The sequence below is a fragment of the Neofelis nebulosa genome, chromosome 1, assembly GCF_028018385.1.
Source record: "Neofelis nebulosa isolate mNeoNeb1 chromosome 1, mNeoNeb1.pri, whole genome shotgun sequence".
In the NCBI taxonomy this organism is placed as follows: domain Eukaryota; kingdom Metazoa; phylum Chordata; class Mammalia; order Carnivora; family Felidae; genus Neofelis; species Neofelis nebulosa.
In genome coordinates this window covers 195,523,608-195,546,100 of record NC_080782.1, presented here as the reverse complement: position 1 = coordinate 195,546,100, position 22,493 = coordinate 195,523,608, and the positions used below count along the sequence as shown (strand labels likewise).

General features: G+C 37.4%; 1 protein-coding gene across 9 annotated transcripts in view; it reads right to left on the bottom strand.

Annotated features, from left to right (window-relative positions):
* KLF12 (KLF transcription factor 12) overlaps positions 1–22,493 on the bottom strand; it is a 447,719-nt gene that overhangs the window by 131,529 nt on the left and 293,697 nt on the right. The window lies entirely within an intron of this gene.

Sequence of the window (22,493 nt, the reverse complement as noted above, 5' to 3'; positions counted from 1 at the left end):
GCTCAAACTCACGAACCACAAGATCGTGACCTGAGCAGAAACCAAGAGCTGGGTGAACACTCAACTGACTGAGCCACCCAGGTGCCCCAGCATCATTCTGTTTTACCCTGGCCGTCAATGTAGCGCTTCTCCAACCACCCCTTATATGACACTACTGCTAAATCCCTTCCCATACTCCTGGGCTGTTCGAAGTAAGCAGTTTTCTTTTGAAATGCACCTAAACTGAAAGTACCGTCACAGAGGCAGAGTACATATTGGATAATATATAAAACCACTACTTCTCTTGATCCGAACATTCATTTATATATTCAGCCAACGGATATTTATTGGACACCTATGAGAAATCAAGCAGTCTTTTGGGTGCTGTGGAGAGAGCAGCGAACAAGGCAGATAAAAATTCATGCTTTCACCCTGGGGGGAGACAGACAATAAAAAATAAACAAGAAAAACATATACTCAGTCAGATAATGATAAGTGCCATGGAGGAAAAATAAAGTAGGCAAGAGGGGGTGAGGGGGCTAGAGGCTGCTGAGAGGTAGGTGAACAGTTTTAGAGAGGGTGGCCCGGAAGGCCTCATGGAGAGAATGGCAGCTGAGCAAGGACCTGCAGGAGTTGAGGGGAGGCTAGCAGATAGAGACCGGAGAGGGAACGCAGCGCGTTCCAGGCAGAGCAAGCAACAGGTGCAAGAACTCGAAGGTGGGAAAGTGTGTTATGTGCCAAAGGACCCACAAGGAGGTTTATTCCATTGCTCAAGCTGAAAAAGGGGTGAGGACAGACAGATGAAGAAATGCTCAGCCCATGTCAAGATTCTGGGTTTTGCTCTGACTGGGAAGGGAAGCCATTTGGTAAGAATCACCCTGGCTATTGCGCCTGGAGCACAGGGGGACATCCAACCAGGGGTACACGCCTAAGAGTCATCCAGTGACATTAACGTTCTCTGAAAACCTCGCCAGCTTTTTTTCTCTTTGGCCACTTCATGCTGGCTGCACATAGAGCACTCAACGAAAACTCAGGACTTCATTACCTGAAGGCCTACGAGGTATGCTTTTCCTAATATGTGTGTCCGACTGCTATCCTGACCTCATTTGCTTTCAGAATACCCACTGTTCAAATAGATGCCTGATCTTTCTAGCAGGTCAAGATATACGATGAGAGAAGAATTCATTAGTATATAAAGCTTAACTTCAAGTATGGTGAACTCCAAGACCAGAACCAGCTCTCCAGGGTCCCACGTTACTTACCGAAGTTTTGATTAAAATCACTTTCTTGTTTTCTTTACTTTTGCTATTGCTAACGAACTGGTATGCCTCTACACAGTGGCAACTGTGATTGTCTACATCACCCCAAATGAAGATTTAAAAACGTAATCAATTATGTAAATTCTAGAATGTTGGTACTGTGTAGATACAGTATGCAATTTATTCATTTTTTTTTCTCAATTCCTATCTGTGCACTTGACAGAGTAACGGCTTCTGCTCCCATTATATTAAAAAAAATAACCTCATAATGTTGTTGTAATTCTCTAGTTGCAAGTACCACTTCTCAGTTATGATGCCACTGGACCTCTCTACAGCTTTCAAGACTGTCGATTATTGCTCATTTTCACTCTCAGCCTCTTAAAATTCTTTCCTCCCTTGGTTTCATGATGGGCACATTTAAGTCCTGTAGGTCTTGTCACTGTGTTTGTAAATAAAGTTTTATTAAATCATGCTCATTTATTTGATCTCTGCCTGCTTTAGTGACTTGATGGCCGAGTTGAGTAACTGTCACAGACACTCACATGGTACACCATAAAATACCATCTGGCTTTTCAGAGAAAGTATTTATTGACTCTATTGTACACTGATTTTCTTGAGTCAGTCAGTTCCTCCCTCCCCCCCTCCCCACATCCCCCTCTTTCTTTTACCTTCCTCTTCATCTCCTCTTTCTGCATACATCCAAATGTTCATTTTCCTCCGGAGTTTCCACTACCTACCCTCTTCTGCTTCTCTTTATGGGCGAGCTTCTTATTAATTCCACACAATTCCACACTTCCTACAATCTCAGTGACTATCTCCGAGGAAATGAATACTAAATTCGCGTTCCCACCTCTGATCCTTCCCCTAAATTCCAGTCTTCTATTTTTGGCATCCTACTTCCACCTGATTATTCCAGTCATTTCAGACTAAGTGCTATTCTTCTTTAGAGTCTTGATTTTACCCATCATTCCCTTGGTCACCCAGGTTCAAAACTCTCATTCATTTGTACTCCTTTAAGGCAACTAATTGCTACTGCTTTTACCCCTAAAGTTTTCTGGAACTGCTTCCTTCCCTTTCGTACTCCTTCCCAATGAACTTTCTCAAGGTACCGCTATATACATAAGTCTCATAGAGCATTTTTCCAGTAACTGAATGGATGCAGGGCTTTCCTCAAAAGATTCCTTATTTAAAAACCTTGAATTTTCCCACGATCTAACAAATACAGTTCAAGAGCCCTCCCCAATTATTCCACAATTCATTTTTCATTTGGAACTCTGATCAATCTTATCCTCAAGGCTCTTTCCTTAATCAGCTGTATCTGGCTATTCCCTTCCATCCACATTCAGGCAACAAAAATCTACCCTTCCTATAGAACGATGTCTTCTTCATGAGACTTGATTTCATTTTCTAACGGTACATAATCTCTCCTTTTCAAAAAAAAAACATGCATACTTTGTAGTTACACATTTTTATGGAACCCTTGCACTTTCCATTTTGAATTATACCGAAGCATAGTATAGTTATTTTACATCCCTTATTATTCTGTCTACGCCTTGAGAGAGAGCCATATCAATTATACTCTCTTGTACACAGTGAAATATAACATTGACTGATGATGATGATGGTAATAAATGCAGGTCCCTATTTGAAATGGTCACAGTGGTTCTCAGTTGGCAAAGATTTTGCAATGTAACGATGAAAGTGTCTAGTTCACATTTTATTTTAAAAATCACATTCCGGCTTATATTCTAATATTAACATTGTTGGGGGAAAAGTCACCGTCATTAAATTTCTATTACTCGGTAAAGTCTCAAATAATTATATTTTGGGCTTGACTAGGCCAATGAATGACATAGAAATGGAAATGTTCGTAACTTTTCATCACTTTTTACCTAAATTACATTTAACAGGCTTTTCTTTTCCTTCAGGAAAATATTTTAAATAGTTAAACATACCTATCATTTCTATAATATGAGCTACTGCTTGGAAACTTCAATGAAGGAATTTAATCATTTGAAATACAGCTTAAAAATTAACGTTGAGATTATTACAACAGTGACTAGGTTTCATTTTTCTAAAGAATCATGACTAAAACTACTTTTCATATTTGTAAAAAGAAAATGAACACAGATTTACAACTGTCTTTCTTGTGTTCACTGGAAATATATGTCTTAGAGCACAAAAGGCTTTTGTGATTAAAGAGTTCATAAAATTTTCCATTAATAAGTGGGCTTTTACACTATGCTTGGTAACTTTAACCTTATACAACTCTCCAGAGTCGGCTAAGAGCCTTGAACTCTAGGAGCCCTCTGAGATAATCACGACACCACCATTTCCTGTTTCTTTCCATTTTGTCAATTCATTACTGCTCAAAACCCAAGCTAACCAGCTTCCATCAATTTATTCAAGTGAATCCACTTTAAGCAGGGATGATTTTAAACGCTTACTAAAAAAGTGATTTTGTGGTGAGTGCGTATGGTAGATAATGAAATCACCAAACTCATGTTCATGTGGAATGCGGAGAGATTTTAGGCATTATACCATGGCCTTTTAATTCACTCTTCTTATTTCACTTGGTCTTTTTGCTCTATTGGTTCGTAGACTGGATACAATTAAATCTTTCATGAAACAGACTGAGATCTGCTATAATAATTTTAAGTACCACTGAGTCATGGTCCCTGTCTTAGGTGCTGTGGCCTGCAGAACACCAACAAAGTTGGCATGCACAACTACTATGGCACATTTAGAATCAGTGTTGCTGTTGCCATCCTACCTTTCAAATACTTTGCTCTCCATGCCTCATTTTAGGATATATTTAAGCCAGCTAGATTACAAGTAAGTCATAATCTATAATAGTGATTTCACCTGTCCTCTTAGACATGTGGGAGACCCTTAAAATTCTTGAAGATATGTTCTAAGACCATCAAAAATTCTCAAATTTGTGAATTATTTGCACATGCCACGGAACCTTTCTATGGCTTCCAAGGCTGCCCGTTATCCCTTTTCACTGTCACTTCTGGCCTCTTCTTAAGACTTTCTCTTTCCTGGGGCGCCTGGATGGCTCAGTCGGTTAAACCTCCAACTCTTGGTTTTGGCTCAGGTCATGATCTCATGGTCGTGAGAGTGATGGTCATGAGATCCACGCTCGGCATGGAGCCTGCTTAAGATTCTCTCTCCCCCTCTCTCTCTGCCCTCCCCCTCTCTCTCTGCCCTTCACCTATGCTCTCACTCCAGACCACACATGCTTTCTTTCCCTCAACAACAAAAAAGGACATTCTCTCTCCTTGGCTTCAGGAATGGTCACACTTGTCCTCGCACCCTGTAACACATTTCCATCTAGTTTTAGACTTCTTGTGCTCATCCTCACATCATTAAAAAATATATATGAGCGTTTTCTTTCTCATTTGATTGGTAATTTACACATACCCATGCATATATTCTTCTCCACAAACAACTCACAAGAGTTGCTTTGTGGGGCACAAGCAGAGGGCACAAAGCACCACTAAGACGAGTCCCGTAGCTGGGAGGCTCACTCATGAACAGACCCCCATGTTCCCATGACTCAAACTTGTAATTTAGCAAAATATCTATACTGCATACCAGACTTCTGGGGGACACTTGAGAAATATAGAAGTCTTAGACGTTTTATCTGTGAATGCTACTGTGATGCCTACTGTGTTAAAATCATGGAAGGTAAATTTGCTTTATGAGGGCAAACGCAGGTGCTGACTCTTCTTTTTCTAATTTATGGCTTTGCGTTGTCCTAACCTGGGGTGAATTTGTATTCGAAAATGACCTGTATATATCTTTGCACCAAAAAGGAAGTATCGCTACATATTTTCCTCTGTTTCCATCTAGGTTGAAGAGTGTGCTTGTTCATGTCCTCATTTTATGCCAACTCCAAAGAGAGGAATTTGCCTTGTAAAACTGGATTAAAGGTGCTTTCCATGTCATGTCTATGTTTGGCATGCTTTTGTAAGAAAGGATAAGTCTGTTAGTTTCCACCGATCCCTAACAAGCTTTTTTGTTTTGTTTTGTTTGATTTTAGAGACGTTATTTTGACGCTTTACTAACCATTCCCCTCCCCTTGAGATAATAAATTAGCAAGTCTCTGAGGATTTTGGTGAGATCTCTACACCAAGAAACGGATCATACTTCCTCTGGCCTCAGGTACATCCATTACATTGGGGCTCATTTGCTCAGAGCTCTTTCTGAGTCCAGAGATGCAACCCTCAGACATGGGGTAGGGAAGAAGCCCATACAGGCAAGGGATGTGGACTCCAGAAATGACCCTGGAAGAACAAGGTCAAAACTGTAATTCTGCCTAGAGATGGGCCAGGCGACATAAATATTTTGAGAACACTATTAATATACGCTATATTGAGAGAGGACATGGAAAATACACATTAGTCTTTTTTGCTTTCTTAACTTTAAGCTGGGTTTACAACTAACTTCTCTATATAAGTCCATCTAGGTTCTGTGAAAAGAGAGTTTCTGAAGAAGACACAGGATATCATGGAGGGTGAGGTCTTGGGTTTTCCAAGGCAAATGTCTGGTAGACTGGGTTATGCTTGAGGATGGTATATTTAGGTGTTAAACACAAAGTGTGATAGTGTGTTTTCTTTGAACATGGTAATAAAGAAATGTAGATTTTTTTTAATTGGTAAAAGCCAGTGACACTTATGTTTGGATTACTTCTAAAATTTATAATGTTCTAATAATATGCATTCCAAACATCATTTACCCTGATTTCCTTAATCAAAGCTGCCAAGTCACCTCCTTAGCACTAAGCATGAGCTGTCCCTGAGGCCAAGCAGAGATCTGAGAGGCCAGGATGGTTCGTTATAATCCATGCAAGTTCGCATGCTAATGACGGAGATCTTCCTTGGTGTCTACCACATTTATACGATCAATTAAAAAAGATGTCAGGGGCCAAATCAACTCTTCAGCATTTATATTCTTTTTTCTCTTTCAGCTACTCCGAATCCTGAAAACTTCTTCTTTCCATTGTCTCTCACAGCCAACAACATTTGGTGTGAAAGATAAAACATTAAGAACCATTTACCATACGATCCATTATTTTCTTTCTCATAAACTTGCTTATAAATTATTTATAGCTTTCTTTCACATCATTTTTATTTAAGAAATTTCCCCACAAATATGGAATTCCACACCTATTTATTCTCCCAACGGATTAAGAAAAAAATCCTGACATTTTCAGTATTTCAGGTCATTAAAAAAAGTAAAATACTACAGAAAAAGTTGGTTCTTTGTTGTTGTTTACTAATTCGTTTCCTTCTTCCATAGTATCCTGGTGTATTTAAGTTTTTATCTTTTAACTGTATATATATCAATAAATGAATACAGTTTTGTTCTTTGAAAAACTGTGTATAGGGAGATCATATTCTACAATTTATGTTCACTTAAAATTGCTTTTGAGATTTCTTTACCTTTTTCCATTTAAAATTTTTCTAAAGTCTCAAGTCAGTCTGTGCATCTCTTCTCCTCCCAAACACAAGCAGGACTTAGCATGCTAGCACTACCCAGTGAACACTCCCACCTTCCCCCATGTTCTTCTTCATTACAATTTGGAATTTTGATTCATGTTCCATTTCCAAGAGTTAATTGAAATTTGTTTCTTCTCTTTTTTGTAGGTATTGACTTATACTTTTAAAACCAGTTCTAGGCTCACCTCTTCTTCTGGGTTTTCTTTCTTCAAAAGCATACCCTTAAATTCTCTCAGCAAATTTGTGTGCGTGGTAAACTCTTAGCCAATATATGCCTGAAATAAATTTTATTTTTGCTGGCAAGTGAATCTAGCTGAGAAGAGAATTCCAGGATCCCTCACTCAGTCCTCTGAAGAGACTACTGACTTGCTCTCTGGCAGTTGTTGCTGTTGACAGTCTTTGTTTTTCTTTAATTCCTTTGTTGACAAACTTTTGAGATTTTCTTTAGGACTCATGCCTGCCAATTTCAGGGCTGTGTGTCCAGATGCGGATTTATCTTTACTGATTCAACTATATTCTAAGATTCATGGCTTCCCTAATTTTCCAAATCCCCATATTTCTCTGAATATTGCTTTCTGAGTAACAGGTTCTACCTACTCCTATTTTATACACATCCTTTTAGATCAACTTTGGAACACGTCAATTGGAACACGTCAGTAGGAACACGTCAGTATCTCGCATCTTTTTCTGTTGTTGTTTTTGTTGATTTTTCCACTTTATGTTGTTTCCTGGGTAAAATTCTCAGTACCGTCTTTCAATTCATACATTTTTCCACTAACCTTTCTCAACATGTGGCAGTTGCCAAAACAAGAACTTGGGAATTCTCTACATTTATCTTCTCCCTTGTCCTCAACATCCATTTGGGCAACAAGTTCTGTCCACTGGATTTGCATTGGCACTGCCTCTGGGTGGGCCTTTGCAAATTCTCACCTGCCCCCATATGCTAACCCACCGATTTACAAGCGCTCGCCTCTGTAGCATCCCGTTCATATAGATGCCCCAGCTTGGCACACAATAACTCCTTCTTTCATATTTCCAGGATTCTGCATCTTTTTTTTTTTTTTTTTAATGCCTTTCCTTCTTCCTTTTACCTATGTGGATAATGCAAGTACACACTGTCCTCTAAGAAAAATCCTTCTGAAATGATCACCACCCCTCCCAACCACTGAGCTTTGTGCCCCTTCCTTTGTGACCGGCCTCTGTGTGTCTACACTTATCTGTGTGACAGAACTTCCCATTATAGCTGCTTTGCCTCCTCCATTCACTCAGCTATAAGGTTCTTGTGGGCATGATCTGTGCATCGTAAATGTGGCTGAATCATATACGTGCACTGAATCAAATGGCTAAGTAAACAAAAAGGAAAACATGGAACAATTCCTGTATAAGGCAAAAGGTTAAAAAAAATGGGGATTAAGTTTTTGTTTTTTAATAAAAGCAGCTCAAATGTTTTTATTACCGTTCAGTAACACTACTGGAAGTTCAGGGTTTGGTTTGTTTTTGTTTTGATAAAAAGAAAGCAAGAAAGAAAACAGATCGGTGCTATAATCATCCCATTTAAATAATAAATAATTTAAATAATAAATATGAAGACTTTTCCTCCATATACATGGCATACCATAGGCAATAAATAAGTTTATGATAAGCCAACCAATTTCATTTAGTTTATAAAGTACAATAGTTTCTAGGTGGTATCAGTTTTAATGTGTGAACATGTATACACAAATACACGTGTCTGTGCATGTTCACGTGTGTGCATTTATATATACATGCGTAAATAAGGTATAGTACACCAAGGTGTTCTTTGAGCCTACTCTAGCATGCCCGGATAGGAGATGGCCACTGCATCTTGTAGCCTACAAATATTCAAGACCTCTACACAAATCACCCACTGGCTAGATGGTAACAATATGGCTGATGCTCCTTACATCTTCTGTGAAAAAGCAATGGTATAATCTTATCAAGTAGTACAGGAGTCTGTGATGGCTTACTCTGCTGTTAGGAAGGATAATTCTACTCCCAATGTTTATCGTAGTTAGAAATACAGAGCACAACCCTGAAAAATAGCTATAAACCATTCAGTGGCTTATTTAGGCTTGTAAACTGAAAAAGCTGTAATCTTCCATTTATATCAGATATAGAAAATTACACAGTTAAAGCTGATTTAAGTTACAGTTGAAAGGGGGTTATTTTTTAGTATGAGGGGCTTATGATGATGATTACTATAAAAAATGATCACAAGTGGCCAAGGAAGGAGAGAAATGGGCCTGTTAGTCGTTATTTTACTTGCAAGGCGGATAATGAGACGATAAAACATGTAATTGGAGGTTATACCACCTTGATTACTGTAGATTATACCAATGGGTACAACAACGCCATTAAGCAAGCAGTGCCTCACCAGTTAGTGCTCATTTGTTGGATGATAAATGGATTCTGTTCCATTATAACCGTCACTTTGAGAATGTGTTGGAAAATACCTGCTATCCCATATCACGATACCAATCAATTCTGGACAGCATATAAGGTACTTTACTCTTTGATACACCTAATAAAATGAGATCTACAAAAAACATAGAAAAGATACTATTTGAGACTCTGAAGAGAAACGAAAATGGGAAAACGTCAGATCTTACTATGAAGCTATTCTCTGTAACCAAACACACATTTTATGGAATTTATTTTCCAATTTTAAAAAAGGCATTCTGGAACATCTGCTGTATAAGCTAGGATAATTCTAAAACTGTAATGCTATAATGATTATTAGCTATTGGCTAGCGCTTGGAATTTTATTGAACTCATTAATCTAAGAAAAATAAATATAATTATAACAGTAATAATAAATGCTGGCTGCATTTTTATTCTGTGGCTTCCATTTGTGTTTTTCAGAAAATAACCATGACCCCAAATGAGGCAAGACAGAACAGGCATGTCTGTGTTGTATATGTCTGTCGAACCAATTCTCTGCTCAAGAGAGCTCCAGGCAGGGACCAGATATGTCTAAAAGTGACAGAGATGTCGATCTCTGAAACTCAGTGAACCACACTTTGACAAAATTCCCCCACACCTAGAAATGTTAACCTACAGCTCGAGGCTGTTTTCAATGCTGCGAGATGCTGGACAAATGAAAATACAGAATACGGTAATGCCAATATTTAGCTACATGGAATTACTTCATGCAACTTATAGATAGGCAGATATAGAGCTATAGATTTAATACATAACAAATTTTAAGCCTTGACAAAAATTAACATTCCTTAAAAATACAACATATCTAACTTGAAAAAAGATAGAATTGGATTTATACTGATGAATTTTCTACATAACCCAGGCATACCTCTTTAAGCATCAAGTCCAACCATGGCCAGTAGCTTGAGGGCATTAAGATATTTTGATTTTATTGAAGGCTCTATCACTAAGAAGCTGTGCTCCTTATAAGGAGCAGAGGAAGGGACATGAGTCTCAGTTTTCTTATCTGTAAAAGACAGGCCCTAATACCCATACATCGGTTACTGTAAGACTTAAAGATGATGTATGTAAAGCACAAAGAACATATAGGCATTCAATAAAGGTTAATTATTTAAATGATTTTTAATAAATATCTGTATAAGATTTATTACCTACTTTCTTTGTTGCCTAGTTCAAATAGACTGACCATAATTTAACCTTTCTTTCATTACTAATGGTCATTATTTCAAAAGCAATTATTGTGCTGTAATAAAGTATTATCTCCAAGGACTAAAGAGCTGTGTGAGCCTATTTACTCTAATCCCAAAAGACCTTGCTGGGATTTTTCAAGTTCTTATTTTAATAATAATTTTCACACCTTCTTTGTTAGGTGCCACTTTTTGCTCTCAGCTCACCTACTAAAGGGAGTTTCCTAATTTGGGCAGGGGGCTGGCATATGAGAATCTCCGAGGGTATGGAGCATTGGTAGATTGGTAATGTAAAACCAGTCGGTCTATTTTCCTTTATTAAGGGAAACTACAGAAAGTGAAAAGCTACAGCATTCTTGTGGCCACTGGGAAAACATGAAAACATCTACTGAGACAACATTTCAGGGGATCCAAGTCATAAAAATAAAAATTGAGAAATATTCCTCTCAGCTATTTTTCCTTTGCAGTTTATTCGCTACTTTCTCTCTATGCCCAGCTGGAAAATCACATTCACAAAGGATGTAAGAAGTATATCTAAACTAAGAGCTAACAGGTTTTACTTTTCAGAGAAAGGATCTCAGATCCTCTTCTGTTAAGTAATTCGTAGCATATATCATGCAAGCGGTACGTGTTTTATATTCCAGGCGACGTATGTGTGTATGAGTGCATTACAGCCTACAATTCAGTAAAACCACACGATTCTTTATTCTTTATGTCCCCTCCATTCTCTGCCCTCATTGTTCACTTTTCCTGGTCTGGAACACTTCCACCTACTCTGAGTAGCAAAACCTTATGCTTCTTTAACTTTCGACCTCAAATGCGACCTACTCTACCTTCATTATAACAGATGACTTTGTCTAGAGTCTAATTCATGTTCTCTGGGGATTTACAACCTAGGTCTCTCGAATGGTTCCTCTGTCTTAAAGGCCTCTGTGTTTATAGAGGACTGATTTAAAGCATCCACTCCTGACAAAGGCCACACCAGAAATGATTAGGGAGCCCTTGGATTTAGCACGGGGGGGGGGGGGGGACAAAAATGCAATCACAAAATTGACAATTCCTTCTCAACACAGATTTGAAACAATTCAGACAAAGCTGTTTCAGGTTTGTGCTCGGGTTTGCTTAATATACCTTTAAGATTACAGATCTGTGGCAGGAAACCAAATCTTTGTTTTATGGCTGCAACAAATAGGCCCACCACGGTAAATATGTCATTTATTCTTTCTCACCAAGAGATATTCACTGCGTAGTGCAAATAAAAGTAGCATTTTCCTTCTACTTAAGGTTCGTTAGATGAAATTTATGTTTTTAAAATGCACTGCGAACACCAAAATCTGATTGTACCATTATCAGCTTTTAAATCAAAACAGCATGCTATCTGGTAAGGACGGGGGAACTGGTCGATTTATTTCATAAAACTTTATGTACAAAGAGACAGTGTCTATGAACTTAATGGAGAGAATATAGAGTCTGGAGGGGTAATTTTTATTACAATTTATAGTGGGATTATCCATACTCCACAGTTTTCAGATTTTATTGAGATTTTATAGTACTACGATGCTGACATGGTTAACTGCAGTGGGGTAGGAGGTATAATTGTTTCTTCCTGACTAGGAAATGAAATTGGTGTTACTGTTATATAAGAAACCGATAGCAGACTCTATTAATTGCCTGGCTCCAATCAAAGACACTATTTATCCTAGTTTCACAGGTAAAATATTTTACCTGAGGGTAAAAGGATAAATAAGAACTGACTATAATTTTCACACGGCAGTATCTTTTCATTAAGAACATGTTGAAGTCATACGAATACTTCTCACCCACGGGGGCTCAATTCTAGAAACTATTAAAATCAAAATCACAGCAAGCATCTATAATGTACACCAAATATCATTCTTTAACATTAAGTACTATGAAATAAAACAAATTTGGAAACAGCAATATGCTCAAGAATGCCAGGGAATTGCAGATGGCCCAATGACATAAAATAGTAACAGCTTTGGGAATGGTTTTCATTCAGTCTGCAAACACTTAACTGTTTATTGAACGCCAGACACTGGATAAGGCAGTAACACAATGATACAGATATCATTATAATATAGTTATACGTTATGTTATATATTGAGTCAAATATATTGAGCCTATATATATATATATATATATATACACACACATATAAATAAAATTTCATATATATATGTATAATGTATATATGTACATATGTATATATGTACATATATAATGTATATATATGTATATATGTATAATATATACATATAATTATATATATTATACATATATATATACTTGCCTTATAATTTAGTATATACCTTTCCAGAAAAAAAGGCTGGCTTGCTTGCTTGCTTGCTTGCTTCCTTCCTTCCTTCCTTCCTCCCTCCCTCCCTCCCTTCCTCTCCCCACCCTTTCTTTCTTTCTTTCTTTCTTTCTTTCTTTCTTTCTTTCTTTCTTTCTTTCTTTCTTTCTTTCTTTCTTTCCTTCCTTCCTTCCTTCCTTCCTTCCTTCCTTCCTTTCTTTCTTTCTTTCTTTCTTTCTGCATGCCAGGTCTTTTGCCAGAGAAAGAAAGGGCCTTCCAGGGAAAGGAAAGTGTATGGACAAAGGTAGATTTGTCATCACGGAAAGCCATGGAAACGGTAGGTGGGACATGAGCCATTCTTGGACATGAGACATCCTTTTATGGTTAGAGTTTAGGACTATAGACCAACACTGCCACAGCACTCCTTAGCATCTCGAATAAAACACTGTACAAATGCCAGACTACATTAATTTATTCATTTGTTCATTCATATCTTCAATAAATATTTACTGAGCACTAACTAGTGTTAGGCACAATGAAATGTGTTGGGAAAACAGTAGCTAATGAAGCTTACATGGATTTTGGGAGACCCCAACCTATTTTAATCTAGCAGTATATACCACATATAAACTTATGTTTATGTAAACATACATACACATACAAACAACTTGTTTTTGTCAACTGAGGGGCTTATTCTTAGTGTGGTTCACCCCCATTATGTCCCAATAAGTCTATCTTTCCCCCAGGAAACTGAGAAACCCATATACCATGAGATTATCTTTCTAATTCTACCCTGTTTCTACTGAACTTCCTCTAAGCCCCTAGTTACTGAGGAGGAAGTTCCTCTGATGAATTCTCCAAGTTATTCCAGTTTCACCAAATTCTATTTTTTGTCTTCTTGAGTTCTTGCTGTCTCAGAAATAACTCTCCACTTATCTTTTATTTTTCTTCTATGACATTCAGCAAAACTTGTTAGTAGCACACAAGTTGGCATATGTATGTTTCCATTTATCCAACAAACATGAACCATAGTTTAAAAAAAAAACAAGCATAGATACACAGAGAGTTTAACATTTTATTTCTACTAAACAGAAGTCACATACAAATCTACAAGACGGAAAGTGGGACAAGTGGGCAGGAGCCACACTTTTTTTTTTCCTTGTCCAAATTAAATATAGTCTCTTCTAAAAAGTATGTATTTCATATACTAGAGCTCTAAAAATGAAGTAGGTAAATTATGTTTCAAATTTAGGTTCAAGTTTTAATTGAAAAGGGCATGGTCACTGTACTCCCTCACAACCCTAAGCTAGACGGGAAAATCTGGGAGCAATCAAAATAATTAGGCTATAGACTCTTGCTTTTCTTTTAAGTTCTACCACTAGATGGCAGTACAAAGACTGTCATCTTCAACATAAGTGGCTTAGTTCCATAATTTACAGTTCTAGGATTGGTGATTTGGTGAGATACAGATGAAAAAAAGGAACAGAGATTCAGAAATAGGTAGAATGGTGAGTAGTGGGGAGAGACAGAAAAGACCAACAGGGAGAAGGAAGATAAGTAAATGGAAGGAAGTGAAGAGTGAGAAGAGAAGGAAGTGAAGAGAAAAAATTTGGAGCCATGGCAGATACTTTGAGAGTATGCAGGAGGTGCAGGAAGGAGAAAGGAAGAAGAAAGGGGCTGAGGCAAAGGTGAGAAATCCACTGCAGTGTTTTTCAAGCTTTCTGGACAGGAACCACAGCAAGAAATACATATCTCAACATGACTCAGTGCACACACATACACTCTTACAGTACCACATTCACATGTATGTAAATTAACAGATTGCTCAACAAAGTTTCATGATATAATACTTACTTGGGTGATATGCTCAGATTTTTAAGAAATCTCCATTTTATTTCTTTAAAACTGCTGATTATGAACTACCAAATTGATTTCAAGATTCATCAACAGGAAAAACACCCACAGTATGAACAATAGTGCTTCAGTGTGCTGTAAAGTAGAGCTGACTTTTAAGAGGAGTTATTTGAAAAATCTCCATATCTGGGAGCAGGGGATATTCTTGGCCATATAATCAGTTCGATAAAAATCTGTTGAATAAATGAATTAACAGGTAGAAGAAAAAAGATGGTGAAGCCACTGGTCATGAAGAGCACATACAACTGGTCAATCAGGGTAGCATATCTCCCTCTATATAAAGATAACTGGAGGGGCGCCTGGGTGGCTCAGTCGGTTGAGCGTCTGACTTCAGCTCAGGTCATGATCTCACAGTCCGTGAGTTCGACCCCTGTGTCAGGCTCTGTGCTGACAGCTCAGAGCCTGGAGCCTGCTTTGGATTCTGTGTCTTCCTCTCTCTCACCCCCCTAACCCACTCATGCTCTCTCTCTCTCTCTGTCTCAAATATAAATAAAAACATTAAAAAAAAAATTTAAAGGTAGCTGGAGAAAAATCGAGTATGTGATTATTACTCTGTAAATTGGTAGTTCTTTTATTTATTAGATAGGCAAATATCATCTTGTTCGTTTCTAAAGAACACAAAGAATATCAGTTAATCAAATTCTCAATTAACAATGGAGAACAGGCAAAGAGAAAGAACTGAGAAAACAGTTACAGAGCTTGGAACAGAAAAAGTATTATTAAGGGAATAAGAAAAAATAAGGAAGAGAAACTACAGCCAGAGTGTTGTAAATAATTAAAAGGCCAATTTAAAATAGTGCCAGCTATAATTTTAAGGCCAAGTTTCCCTCTTAGATCTTACAGTCTTCCTTCTTCATTTGTTGCTATAGGTCTTAAGAGTCATTTGATATGCAGATATATTTAGATGGCTGGATAGGTTTCCAAAGGTCTCTTGCAATGAGTATATACATTCAAAAACCATCAAAATAATTCTATAAATACCTGCAATCTAATACGCAAAGTAAGAACTTCCTTCTGGCATGCTAGCACCTGTACTATTTGAAATCAAAAGCTTTATATTTAAGTGAGAACTATACTTTTTTATTTATTATATATGATAACTTCATATGTTTCAGAAGAGAAAAAATTTGTTTCTAAAAAATGAAACCGCAAAGGAAATGAAACCTATTATATTTCAAAACCCAATACCTAATGTTCAACGTATTAAATATCAGCTGAGAAGTTTCTCAGGTGTGGTGAAAAATGAATGTAGCAACTGCATGAGAATATTTATTAGTAAAATATCATATTTAAGCATGTATTCATTTCAACATAAATTCAATCTTTGTATTAAAAAACGAACTTATCCAACAGGTTAAAAATGCTGTGGTAGCTAACAGTTTGTAATAGAATGAATACAAAGACCATTTTGTTAACCTCTTGCTTTAACTACTTTAATAGATGATTTTTCTGATTTAGATCTTCCCCTCCCTAGGTAATATCGACCTCTGAGTGAAGTCTCATCTCTCTCTCAATGTGGATTCCACCCAGTTTCCTTACTTTCTCCTTTTTCTCTTGTTTCCCCTTTGTTCTTTTATTTAACTGAGGTGGTGGGGGCAGGTTGGGGGCGGGGGGGGGGGGGCGCGGAGAAACCAAACTCACTCTTCAACATTTTACAGTTTACAAGGAGCTTACTTAGAGTTTTCTCTTTTCTGCTAATTCTCTTACAATAGTTTAGACAATTTCTGCCTTCTCTGTGACCTAGTTATTACTGTCAACTCTTAGAACCAAACCAGTCTATGCCAGAAGAAGCAGAGGAATTAGAAGACTGCAGTATTTCAGATCATCAAGAACAGAAGAAGCCAGTTTTTTTTTTTTTTGAAGGAAGCTATTCAAGCTCTTGCATATGCCCAGAAGTGAAGATAAAGATAAATTTCTACTCCTTGTTGAAAATCACATAAACACAATGACGTATGCATCTGTATAAAATATTCTGAACTCCTATTTACAACTCAGTCTTTCATTAGTATTAGCTGCCTGCTTTTCTCACTCTTTAACAAGTTCCTGCTTTTACTTTTAATAACAGTAGTGAAACACTCAAGTCCTATCAAAGTCTATATTTAAGAATAATAAACCAAAGTCAGTGACATGCCAGTCCCACTTCCCAAAAGGCAGCATTAAAAAATATATATTAATGAAAGAACATAAGTAACTAAATGGCTTGTCAACAAAAACCAAACGCAGACCTCAACTATGAATCTCTATCTAGAAGTGCTCGTAATTAAGCATAAGTAGAAGAATACATTTGCCAAAGGACGCTGTGGTAGTTCGATCACTCAAGAAGACAACCATACACACAGGCATAGGTCAGCTGCCTGGCACTATTCTGGTCATATGGACAGATGACACCGGATTCCACTGAATAGTGAACGAAAAGAGGACATGCATGTGTACGGGAGACAGAGGAAGCGAGTCCGTGACAGACGGATCATCACCTGAAATAAGACATCTTTAACACCACCAAGTGAGAGAGGTGACAGCAGCAGACAATGGAAGATGTGGAGATCTGAAAATGGGGAGTTTCATGGGAGCAAAACTATAGCCACACTCAATGGTCAGGGGAAGTAGAGTCATCCTCTCCAACTAGCTTCGCAGCAATCACTGCAATGACCATATTTCCTTTCACAAATAGAAATGGCACAGGACTAAAAATACACTTGTGGCTTCTTCCTGTTGGCTGCTGAGAAAAGCAACAGCTTGTAGGGAAGAAAATGGGGTGTGAGTATTTCAAATTTGCCCACGACCACATCCCTTTGAAACTCCTGAATGAGTGCTATGAAAATACAGTATATTTTTGGAGGATTCTTCACTGCATCCAAAAAAAAAAAAACAACCCACTCTTAAAAAAGATGACCAAAGGAAGTACATGCCGAAATGGGGTTGGTTTCTTTACAGCAGTATCAACACAATCTACTCAGATATTCTAGGGAAAAAAAGTACTTTCTACTCAAGGATCTGATAGCATAACTGCTTTGTCAGGAATAATGTGCTCATCACCCATAATAAGTTGTTTTTCAAGTATGACACCATTAAAAATAGTCTTAATGCAATAAATATGTTGTGTAAAATTCTGGCAGACTGCACTGTTGGGATTGCATTTGTATGGGAGAAAATGTGGCTGCACAGGAAACTGGAGCCAAACTCTGGTCCTTAGGCAATCTATTTATGATGGTCACATGGACAGAAGAATGGGATAGTGGTCAAGGAGAAAAACTGGGCAACGGTGAAGTACCCACCTTGCTGCATGAGGCTTTTTCAGTTCTGATTATTCCAAAGCCCCGGATCAATCACGCCCTCGCTTGACCCTCATTCCTGGGCATCACGGTGCTATTACCTGTTTCTTCAGCTACACGGAGAAAAGGACCATCTGGGACAAGGGAGGGAGGAGATACGTCCACTTTTTTCTGGCTTGTTAGCTGGGTTTTCACAGACTGGTTATGGTATTGCTCTTTAAGTATTGTGAATTTCTAAAGTGTAACATCTATTAATACTCAAATATAAAAAGTAGTTTTTAAGTGACAAATGCAAATTATTTGGAGTTTATATTTTGTCTTGAATTATTCTTTACTTTCCACTAGGTGATGAATGAGAAATGTCTGATCTTAATTCTGGTATCATTTTTATAATTTTCAATGAACCCAGATTGCACTGAACTTTCATTCGTCTGCTTTTCATTGTCAACCCTAGATCATTATCTGCTGTTTTTGCATTTCCTTTCATTTTCCATCATGTATCTTTTTTTTTTTCTAAATATTCTGCCAATCCAGTAAGTTGACTTTAGAATTCATATTAATTACTGCAAGATGTAGGTTACTTCTACAGTATAATATAAGAAACTAACATGCAATTAAGACTTTGCTTCTACAAATCTTCCCTCTCTAGAATTACCCGTTTTCGACTCTCTATTGGATTATTCTTGATAGTATACAAATAGGTTATAATATCTCCTTTTTTAAATCCCTCCCTCGAGAGCCTAAAAGCCTTTCCAGCCATCAATCCATTTCTCTACAACTCTTTCCTGCAGAGCTACTGCAAAGAGCTGCCTAGAATTTCAGTCTTCCTTCACCCCCTCACCTCCCATCTGAAAGCGAACTCACTTCATTCAGTCCTTTGTCCCCACCACTCCCAATGACACATCGTCTGTGTCAACAACCCCATCCTTGCCAAATGTGCAATTCGCAGTCCTCTTCAAGCAGTGTCTTAGTGATTCTTATAAAAGGAAGAATGTAAAAAGTAGTCATGTCACTTTCCTGCTCAAAGCTCCCGTTCCAATGGCTTCCTATCATATTTAGGAAGATAGACAAGGACCTTACCATGTTCTTTGATGCCATACATGACCTGGCCTATTGCTATTCCAATTGCTCATGGCCTGCTCTCCTACTGCCCATTCCCTCCTGTTCCACCAGCTGCCTTGTACTTCCTCCCCAAACCAGTCATGCTCACTCATGCTTCAGGTCTTTACACTTAGGAGTTCTTTCTGTAGAGGTCTTCCTCAGGTACTATTATCATGGTTTATATTTCAGATAGGCCTTCTGTGGTTATACCTAAAACTGCACTTCTCTCTTTGGACTTCCCATCCCCTTATCATGGTTTATTTTTCTTCATAGCTCTTACACCATCTGACATACATTGTTTGTTTCTTGCACTAGAAAGTAAGGTCCATGACAGTAGGCACTTGCTCATCTTGGAACCCCAATTCTCAGAATTTTACTTGGCATATAGTTTTTTCAGAAGGAAGGAAGGGAGGGAGGGAGGGAAGGAAACAATCCTAAACTTGCCTTCATCCAGGCAATAACAAACTAAGAACAACTTTGCTTGTGATTTGTTATGACCCTTATGTTTCTCTGCTACTAAGTATCTGTAAAAACTAATGAAAATCTCCTGGGAAATCTACCAAAAACTTCTCCAGGCTGGACTGAAATTCCTTTATGAGGTCAAATAATCCCTTTAGGGTCTTGTTTATAAATAATGTGTCTCAAATTACATAGTAACAAAACTTGGGTGAGATCAGTCTATTGGCTATTCCCTCTACATAGAGAGCTCCCCCTTCTCCGTACAATCGCTTTGGGGGCTAACTTCTTTGTCCTTTTGGTATTAAGAGAAAAAATGTCTTCCCGAGACATTCCTCACACCTGCTCCGACATCTGGCTTCTCTAGCCTAACCTGCGTTTGTTTGCTATACCTTCCAGAGAGCATGCCATATTTCTTCAGATCATACATCACATTCAAGGCCCAACTGAGATATGTCAGTGCCTACGGCTAGCTAACAACTTGCCATTCTTTTAGACCAATATTCCTTAAATATTTGCATGGGCTGGGTTTTTATCCTCACTGGAAAGCTTTCTCACATCCTTCTGTTGTTAGTCAAGCAAGGTCGGGTGGAGGTTTCACCCTACCATATCCCTAAACCCTAACCACCCCCTCTGAGCATCCTGGTAGAAACATTTCTAATCATATATAACACCCACTGTGAAAATACTTTCATCAAATACACCTTTCTCTACCTGAAATTATAATTAAACTCTCTCCCCTGGGCAAATCCATGAGTGGTTTATGTTTTAATCCAACTTAAGCACAGAATGTCCGTAATTATCAATTATATGATTTTTTGTTTAATGTCGATACCTCCCAGTAGACTATAAGCACTCTGAGATAGAAACAGCAACTGTTTTGTTCAACACTGCATTCATGGTACCAAAAAACGCCTGTTACATGATAGATGCTCTATAAATACTTGAATGGACAAATGACTCGGTTTATAATATGTCAACTTATAACATGGATAGGTACATTCACAGTTCTTTGTGTAATGTAACATAGGATAAGGTAAACTATTTCTCTATCAGAGACCAGATGTGTTGTAACAACTTTAAAAATAATTAGCCAGTACAATCATCTGCATTTATATGAGTTAGTTTTGTAATTGTATTATTAGCATTTTGCATACCCAACTCCCCTACCGTATTTTCTTTTGCTTATCCCTACCAGATATACAAGTCCTATGTGGGAATGGAAAAGGGCTCCCTTTATCACTCAGCCATTTCAATGCTGGCCCAGTGCCTGGCTGCAACTGCAAATGTGCAAAATAAAGACCTGAAGAATTACTGAAATGCCCTTTCTTTTATTCATTCTGTGAGGTAGGCAGGCCTCCTCCACTAGACAGTTTTACCATCATCTAATTAATCAGGTAAACAATTAAAAAAAAAAAAAAAACCTTAGAAAATGCCACAGCCATATTTGTGTAATATGGTGATTATAAAAACTTAATACAAACTAATAAAAATAGAAAATAGGGGATGTTTCCAGATAATTTTTCATAGTAAACTCTCATCCCTTATAACCTGCTGTAGTAATGACTTTGAAAAGCATTTCTATACTAAGTTCTTGGGAGCAGTTTTTCATGTGTAAATTCAGTCATTTTTTTTTTCCTTCCAACTTCATGTTTATAAGACAGAAAAAAAAAATTTCTCAATATTACTACTTCAAGTATTTTGGAGAGGAGGTAATAATGATATATAATTACAAACATTTTATTGATAATTGATTAATCTAGACATTAAGCTCTTACTGAATCTCCCTAGTAATCTTCACGGATAGATCATGTTATTATCCCCATTTAATCACTGAAGAAAACTTCCCATCTAAAGCAGTAAGTGACGGTGCTAAGATTTTAGATTCCTGATCTGGAATCTCATGCTCCTAATGTCCATATCACAGTCCAGGGGATTTATGATTGTATCAATTTTTCTCCTTGACATGAGAAAACTACTGAGTAAAAAACACTGCACGAAACTAACAAATACACTTGAAAACAAATTATACCGTGAGTCTTAACCAAATTCTTCTGCAGAGACACAGTTGCCAGAAAATAATTTTGGCAATATACTTTCTATACTAATCACCCTAAATAAAAATAAAAATAACCTCTCCCATAAAAGGATAATATCAAATAAAAGAGATCTCTCTTTTGTTTCCTTCATTAGTACATGAAAATTATTAAAAAAAAAAAGTCATGAACAAAATTAAAATCCTCATCAATCAACTTCATAATTAAAGAAATATTTCCCTTAATGGGTATGGCACAAGGATTGGATTCTATGGTATACACATACACACATATAAAGTAATATAATGTGCAAGGTTCTATTTAAAAATTCCTGATTTTTAAATAATTTATAAACACATCTTTAAATTACAAAAGAAAACAAATACCTAATGTGGCCTTCAGTTATGTTATTATTCAAATTGGTTAGCTCCTTTAGATCAGGAGTATTAGTAACACCAGAGGGGGGGTCAAACTAAAGTAAAATCCAAGAAAAGACTCCCTCATCTACCTATTCACTATGATAGTGGTGGGACTAGTTCCTGGCCTTTCCCCATAACAGCACAAAAGACAGAGGTTGCCAGATAAGATCAGAATGTCTGCATCTCAAGTGTGCAATCTAAAATCTCTGAGTGCTATGAATCATGTGATTTTCTCACTTGGTAATACTGAGAAGGGAAAGTTGATTTTGTGGCTATGAAGAAACTCGATGCAGATAAAACAATAACTTGCCAAAGATGAATGCACAGTTTCGTAGTGAATGTTTGTAAAAACTTCTCTAACTTCGCAATCAACTGCTATTTCTATGCACTGAATCCTACCTTCTATAAGAACTATAACAATCCATGTTTACTAGCATTTTATGAGAAGGCGGTGTTTATGTAGTCATCGGTCATTTTTTAATTATGCGCTAAAATATGGTATCAACGTATATTTAGTAGTAATATGGTATCAAAGCAAAAAGTAATACAACATTAAGTCTTAACTCATCATCGTTTCTTGGTCCTA